This window comes from Ischnura elegans (assembly GCF_921293095.1).
Source record: "Ischnura elegans chromosome 13 unlocalized genomic scaffold, ioIscEleg1.1 SUPER_13_unloc_4, whole genome shotgun sequence".
In the NCBI taxonomy this organism is placed as follows: Eukaryota; Metazoa; Arthropoda; class Insecta; order Odonata; family Coenagrionidae; genus Ischnura; species Ischnura elegans.
In genome coordinates, this window is record NW_025791660.1 from 282,553 (window position 1) to 292,846 (window position 10,294).

Sequence of the window (10,294 nt, forward strand, 5' to 3'; positions counted from 1 at the left end):
AACGACAATATTCTCAACGACAACATTTTCAACGACAGCATTCTCAACGATAACATTCTCAACGACAACATTCTCAACGACAACATTCTCAACGACAACATTCTCAACGACAACATTTTCAACGACAACATTATCAACGACTAAATTCTCAGTGACAACATTCTCAACGACAACATTCTCAACGAGAACATTCTCAACGACTGCATTCTCAACGACAACATTCTCAACGACAACATTCTTAGCGACATCATTCTCAACGACAACATTCTCAACGACAACATTCTCAACGACAACATTTTCAACGACAATATTTTCAACGACAATATTTTCAACGACAACGTTTTCAACAACAACAACAACAACATTTTCAACAACAACAACAACAACAAACACAACAACAACTACTACAACATTTACAACGACAACAATTTCAACGACAACATTTTCAATGACAACCTTTTCATTGACAACATTTTCAACGACAACATTTTCAACGACAACATTTTAAACGACAAAATTTTCAACGACAACATTTTCAACGACAACCTTTTCCTAGATAAAATTTTCAACGACAACATTTTCAACGACAAAATTTTCAACGACAACTTTCTCGACGACAACATTTTCAACGACAACATTCTCAACGACAACATTCTCAACGACAACATTCTCAACGACAATATTCTCAAAGACATTATTGTCAACAACAACATTCTCAACGACAACATTCTCAACGACAACATACTCAACGACAACATTTTCAACGATTACATTTTCAACGACAACATTTTCAACGACAACATTTTCAAGGATAATTTTTTCAACGCCAACATTTTAAACCACAACATTCTCAGCGACAACTTTTTCAACGACATTATTCTCAACAACAATATTCTCAACGAGAACATTCTCAACGACAACATTCTCAACGACAACTATTTCAACGACAATATTCTCAACGGCAACACTCTCAACGACAAAATTCTCAACGACAACATTCCTAACGACAACATTCTCTACGACAACATTCTCAACGACAGCATTCTCAACGACAACATTCTCAACGACAACATTCTCAACGACAACATTCTCAACGACAACATTCTCAACGACAACATTTTCAACGACAACATTCTCAACGACAAAATTCTCATTGACAACATTCTCAACGAGAACATTCTCAACGACAACATTCTCAACGACAACATTTTCAACGATAACATTTTCTACGACAACATTTTCAACGACAACATTTTCAAGGACAACTTTTTCAACGACAACATTTTCAACCACAACATTCTCAACGGCAACTTTTTCAACGACATTATTTTCAACAACAACATTCTCAACGACATTATTCTCAACGACAACATTCTCAACGACAACATTCTCAACGACAACATTCTCAAGACAGAATTCTCAACGACAACATTCTCAACGACAAGATTCTCAGCGACAACATTCTCAACGACAACATTCTCAACGACAACATTCTCAACGACAACATTTTCAACGACCACATTCTCAACGACTACATTCTCAGTGACAACATTCTCAACGACATCATTCTCAACGAGAACATTCTCAACGAAGCATTCTCAACGACAACATTCTCAACGACAACATTCTTAGCGACATCATTCTCAACGACAACATTCTCAACGACAACATTCTCAACGACAACATTCTCAACGACAACATTCTCAAAGACAACATTCTCAAGGACAACATTCTCAACGACAACATTTTCAACGACAATATTTTCAACGACAATATTTTCAACGACAACATTTTCAACAACAACAACAACAACAACAACCACAACAACAACAACAACAACAACAAACACAACAATAACTACTACAACATTCTCAACGACAACATTCTCAACGACAACATTCTCAAGACAGAATTCTCAACGACAACATTCTCAACGACAAGATTCTCAGCGACAACATTCTCAACGACAACATTCTCAACGACAACATTCTCAACGACAACATTTTCAACGACAACATTCTCAACGACTACATTCTCAGTGACAACATTCTCAACGACATCATTCTCAACGAGAACATTCTCAACGAAGCATTCTCAACGACAACATTCTCAACGACAACATTCTTAGCGACATCATTCTCAACGACAACATTCTCAACGACAACATTCTCAACGACAACATTCTCAACGACAACATTCTCAACGACAACATTCTCAAGGACAACATTCTCAACGACAACATTTTCAACGACAATATTTTCAACGACAATATTTTCAACGACAACATTTTCAACAACAACAACAACAACAACAACCACAACAACAACAACAACAACAAACACAACAATAACTACTACAACATTTAACACGACAACAATTTCAATGACAAATTTTCATTGACAACATTTTCAACGATTACATTTTCAACGACAACATTTTCAACGACAACATTTTCAAGGACAACTTTTTCAACGCCAACATTTTCAACCACAACATTCTCAACGACAACTTTTTCAACGACATTATTCTCAACAGCAATATTCTCAACGATAACATTCTCAACGACAACATTCTCAACGACAACTTTTTTACGACATTATTCTCAACGACAACACTCTCAACGACAAAATTCTCAACGACAACATTCTCAACGACAACATTCTCAACGACAACATTTTCAACGACAACATTCTCAACGACAACATTCTCAACGACAACATTTTCAACGACAACATTCTCAACGACAAAATTCTCATTGACAACATTCTCAACGACAACATTCTCAACGAGAACATTCTCAACGACAGCATTCTCAACGACAACATTCTCAACGACAACTTTTTCAACTACAACATTCTCAGCGACAACATTTTCAACGACAACATTCTCAACGACAACATTTTCAACGACACTATTTTTAACAACAACATTTTCAATGACAACATTTTCAACGACAACATTCTCAACGACAACTTTTTCAACGACAACATTATCAGCGACAACATTCTCAACGACAACATTCTCAACGACAAGATTTTTAACGACAACATTCTCAACGACAACATTCTCAACGACAACATTCTCAACGACAACACTCTCAACGACAGCATTCTCAACGACAACATTCTCAACGACAACATTCTCAACGACAACATTCTCAACGACAATATTTTCAACGATAACATTTTCAACGACAACATTTTCAACGACAACATTTTCCACGACAACATTTTCAACGACAACATTTTCAACGATAACATTTTCAACGACATCATTTTCATCGAAAACATTTTCAACGACAACATTTTCAACGCCAACATTTTCAACCACAACATTCTCAACGACAACTTTTTCAAGGACATTATTTTCAACAACAACATTCTCAACGACAACATGCTCAACGACAATATTCTCAACGACAACATTTTCAACGACAGCATTCTCAACGACAACATTCTCAACAACAACATTCTCAACGACAACATTCTCAACGACAACATTCTCAACGACAACATTTTCAACGACAACATTATCAACGACTAAATTCTCAGTGACAACATTCACAACGACAACATTCTCAACGAGAACATTCTCAACGACTGCATTCTCAACGACAACATTCTCAACGACAACATTCTTAGCGACATCATTCTCAACGACAACATTCTCAACGACAACATTCTCAACGACAACATTCTCAACGACAACATTTTCAACGACAATATTTTCAACGACAATATTTTCAACGACAACGTTTTCAACAACAACAACAACAACATTTTCAACAACAACAACAACAAACACAACAACAACAACTACAACATTTACAACGACAACAATTTCAACGACAACATTTTCAATGACAACATTTTCATTGACAACATTTTCAACGACAACATTTTCAACGACAACATTTTAAACGACAAAATTTTCAACGACAACATTTTCAACGACAACATTTTCCTTGATAAAATTTTCAACGACAACATTTTTAACGACAACATTTTCAACGACAACTTTCTCAACGACAACATTTTCAACGACAACATTCTCAACGACAACATTCTCAACGATAACATTCTCAACGACAATATTCTCAAAGACATTATTGTCAACAACAACATTCTCAACGACAAAATTCTCAACGACAACATTCTCAACGACAACATTTTCAACGATTACATTTTCAACGACAACATTTTCAACGACAACATTTTCAAGGATAACTTTTTCAACGCCAACATTTTAAACCACAACATTCTCAACGACAACTTTTTCAACGACATTATTCTCAACAACAATATTCTCAACGAGAACATTCTCAACGACAACATTCTCAACGACAACTTTTTCAACGACATTATTCTCAACGGCAACACTCTCAACGACAAAATTCTCAACGACAACATTCCTAACGACAACATTCTCTACGACAACATTCTCAACGACAGCATTCTCAACGACAACATTCTCAACGACAACATTCTCAACGACAACATTCTCAACGACAACATTCTCAACGACAACATTTTCAACGACAACATTCTCAACGACAAAATTCTCATTGACAACATTCTCAACGACAAAATTCTCAACGAGAACATTCTCAACGACAGCATTCTCAACGACAACATTCTCAACGACAACATTCTCAACGACAACATTCTCATCGACAACATTCTCAACGACCACATTTTCAACGACAATATTTTCAACGACAACATTTTCAAGGACAACATTTTCAACAACAACAACAACAACAACCACAAAAACAACAACAACAACAACAAAAACAACAACAACAACAACAATATTTATGCGACAACAATTTAAACGACAACATTTTCAATGACAACATTTTAATTGACAACATTTTCAACGACAACATTTTCAACGACAACATTTTAGACGATAAAATTTTCAACGACAACATTTTCAACGACAACATTTTCCTAGACAACATTTTCAACGACAACATTTTCAACGACAACATTTTCAACGACAACATTTTCAACGACAACTTTCTCAACGACAACATTTTCAACGACAACTTTCTCAACGAATACAATTTCAACGACAACATTCTCAACGACATCATTCTCAAAGACATTATTGTCAACATTAACTTTCTCAACGACAACATTCTCAACGACAACATTCTCAACGACAACATTCTCAACGACAACATTTTCAACGATAACATTTTCTACGACAACATTTTCAACGACAACATTTTCAAGGACAACTTTTTCAACGACAACATTTTCAAACACAACATTCCCAACGACAACTTTTTCAACGACATTATTCTCAACAACAACAATCTCAACGATAACATTCTCAACGACAACATTCTCATTGACAACTTTTTCAACGACATTATTCTCAACGACAACATTGTCAACGACAAAATTCTCAACGACAACATTCTCAACGGCAACATTCTCTACGACTACATTCTCTACGACAACATTCTCAACGACAACATTCTCAACGACGAAATTCTCAACGACAACATTCTCAACGACAACATATACAACGATAACATTTTCAACGACAACATTTTCAACGACAACATTTTCAACGACAACATTTTCTACGACAACATTTTCAACGACAACATTTTCAACCACAAAATTCTCAACGGCAACTTTTTCAACGACATTATTTTCAACAACAACATTCTCAACGACATCATTCTCAACGACAACATTCTCAACGACAACATTCTCAACGACAACATTCTCAAGAAAGAATTCTCAACGAAAACATTCTCAACGACAAGATTCTCAGCGACAACATTCTCAACGACAACATTCTCAACGACAACATTCTCAACGACAACATTTTCAACGACAACATTCTCAACGACTAAATTCTCAGTGACAACATTCTCAACGACAACATTCTCAACGAGAACATTCTCAACGACAGCATTCTCAACGACAACATTCTCAACGACAACATTCTTAGCGACATCATTCTCAACGACAACATTCTCAACGACAACATTCTCAACGACAACATTCTCAACGACAACATTCTCAACGACAACATTCTCAAGGACAACATTCTCAACGACAACATTTTCAACGACAATATTTTCAACGACAATATTTTCAACGACAACATTTTCAACAACAACAACAACCACAACAACAACAACAACAACAACAAAAACAACAATAACTAATACAACATTTAACACGACAACAATTTCAACGACAACATTTTCAATGACAATATTTTCATTGACAACATTTTCAACGACAACATTTTCAACGACAACATTTTCAACGAAAAAATTTTCAACGACAATATTTTCAACGACAACATTTTCCTTGACAACATTTTCAACGACAACATTTTCAACGACAACATTTTCAACGACAACTTTCTCAACGACAACATTTTCAACGACAACATTCTCAACGACAACATTCTCAACGACAACATTCTCAACGACAATATTCTCAAAGACATTATTGTCAACAACAACATTCTCAACGACAACATTCTCAACGACAACATTCTCAACGACAACATTTTCAACGATTACATTTTCAACGACAATATTTTCAACGACAACATTTTCAAGGACAACTTTTTCAACGCCAACATTTTCAACCACAACATTCTCAACGACCATTTTTTCAACGACATTTTTCTCAACAGCAATATTCTCAACGATAACATTCTCAACGACAACATTCTCAACGACAACTTTTTTACGACATTATTCTCAACGACAACACTCTCAACGACAAAATTCTCAACGACAACATTCTCAACGACAACATTCTCTACGACAACATTCTCAACGACAGCATTCTCAACGACAACATTCTCAACGACAACATTCTCAACGACAACATTCTCAACGACAACATTCTCAACGACAACATTTTCAACGACAACATTCTTAACGACAAAATTCTCATTAACAACATTCTCAACGACAACATTCTCAACGAGAACATTCTCAACGACAGCATTCTCAACGACAACATTCTCAACGGCAACATTCTTCGCGACAACATTCTCAACGACAACATTCTCAACGACAACATTCTCAACGACGACATTCTCAACGACAACATTCTCAACGACAACATTCTCAACGACAACATTTTCAACGACAATATTTTCAACGACAACATTTTCAACGACAACATTTTCAACAACATAAACAACAACCACAACAACAACAACAACAACAACAACAAAAACAACAACAACAACAACAATATTTACAACGACAACAATTTCAACGACAACATTTTCAATGACAACATTTTCATTGACAACATTTTCAACGACAACATTTTCAACGACAACATTTTCAACGACAAAATTTTCAACGACAACATTTTCAACGACAACATTTTCAACGACAACATTTTCCTAGACAACATTTTCAACGACAACATTTTCAACGACAACATTTTCAACGACAACTTTCTCAACGACAACATTTTCAACGACAACATTCTCATCGACATCATTCTCAACGACAACATTCTCAAAGACATTATTGTCAACAACAACTTTCTCAACGACATCATTCTCAACGACAACATTCTCAACGACAACATTCTCAACGAAAACATTCTCAACGAGAACATTTTCAACGATAACATTTTCTACCACAACATTATTAACGAAAACATTTTCAAGGACAACTTTTTCAACGACATTTTCAACCACAACATTCCAAACGAAACTTTTTCAACGACATTATTCTCAGCAACAACATTCTCAACGATAACATTCTCAACGACAACATTCTCAACGACAACATTCTCTACCACAACATTCTCTACGACAACATTCTCAACGACAACATTCTCAACGACGAAATTCTCAACGACAACATTCTCAACGACAACATTTACAACGATAACATTTTCAACGACAACATTTTCAACGACAACATTTTCAACGACAACATTTTCAACGACAACAGTTTCAACAACAACATTTTTACCACAACATTCTCAACGACAACTTTTTCAACGACATTTATTTCAACAACAACATTCTCAACGACATCATTCTCAACGACAACATTCTCAACGACAACATTCTCAACGACAACATTCTCAACGACAGCATTCTCAACGACAACATTCTCAACGACAACATTCTCAGCGACAACATTCTCAACGACAACATTCTCAACGACAATATTTTCAACGACAACATTCTCAACGACAAAATTCTCAACGACAACATTCTCAACGAGAACATTCTAAACGACAGCATTCTCAACGACAACATTCTCAACGACTACATTCTCAATAACAACATTCTCAACGACAACATTCTCCACGAACACATTCTCAACGACAATATTTTCAACGACAACATTCTCAAGGACAACGTTTTCAACGCCAACATTTTCAACCACAACATTCTCAACGACAACTTTTTCAACGACATTATTCTCAACAGCAATATTCTCAACGATAACATTCTCAACGACAACATTCTCAACGACAATATTTTCAACGAAAACATTCTCAACGACAACATTTTTAACGACAACATTTTAACGACAACATTTTCAACGACAACATTTTCAACGACAACATTTTCAAAGACATAATTTTCCACGCCAACATTTTCATTGACAACATTTTCATTAACAACATTTTCACGACAATATTTTCAATCACAACATTTTCAACGACAACATTTTTAACGACAACATTTTCAACGACAACATTTTCAACGACAACATTTTTAACGACAACATTTTCAACGACAACATTTTCCACGACAACATTTTCAACGACAATATTTTCAACGACAACATTTTACACGAAAACATTTTCAACGACAACATTCTCAACGAAAACATTTTCAACAACAACATTCTCAACTACAACATTCTCAACGAAAACATTCTCAACGAAACATTCTCAGCGACAACATTCTCAACGACAACATTTTCAACGACAACATTCTCAACGACAACATTTTGAACGATAACATTTTCAACGACAAAATTTTCAACGACAACATTCTCAACGACAGCATTCTCAACGACAACATTCTGAACGACAACATTCTCAACGACAACATTCTCAACGACAACATTCTCAACGACAACATTCTCAACGACAAAATTCTCATTGACAACATTCTCAACGACAACATTCTCAACGAGAACATTCTCAACGACAGCAATCTCAAGGACAACATTTTCAACGACAACATTCTCAGCGACAAAATTCTCAACGACAACATCCTCAACGACAACATTCTCAACGACAACATTCTCAACGACAACATTCTCAACGACAACATTCTAAACGACAACATTTTCAACGACAATATTTTCAACGACAACATTTTCAACGACAACATTTTCAACGACAACATTTTCAACAACAACAACAACAACAACAACCACAACCACAAAAACAATAACAAAAACAACAACAACAAAAACAACAAAAACAACAACATTTTCAACGACAACAATTTCAACGACAACATTTTCAATGACAACATTTTCAACGACAACATTTTCAACGACAACATTCTCAACGACAATATTTTCAACGACAACATTCTCAACGACAAAATTCGCATTGACGACGGTAAAAAGGTAAAAAGTGACCATGTTTACATATGACATTCTTAATCAATTTATTTAATGCGATCGCTTCTAGCTTTATCTTGATTTATTTAGCTTTTTGCGCACAATCAAGGCTATAAAATGCCTTAGTTAATCGTAAAAATATATTTATTAAGTGTATAATCATTTTGCGTGCCCAATATTGTCACTTTTCAGCGACTTTGCAGCGGATGAGCGTTAAAATATCTCAAGCGCGCATACAGAATATCGTCTGCGGTCCCAACCGTGACGTCACGCTCCCTCATCCCACTCACTTCCCCGCCGTGCGATGTTGGCCACAGCGTTCCGCCCGAACGGCAGGTCTACTTACTTAAATGGTCTAAGGTGTAGAAGTCTTATTCATATTAGCGCTTAAATTCATGATGCGCTAGGATAAAACTTAGTATTGTGCTTTATGGGATGTATAATGAACTACTGTTATTCTTAAAATTTAACTCGATTTCATTGTACCGCATTTAAACTTTGCATGTGTTACGACATGATTCGGATGTTTGCTTTCATGTTTTGTGGTTTATTTCTGATATCCTGCTTGTAACTACATGATATGTGATTTTTGAGCAATAAAACAAGTACATGTTATTTTGTGTTCTCATTTTCCCTTTCGAAATACGCGGCAATTGAGGTATCCTATAAAGTAGGCATCTTGCA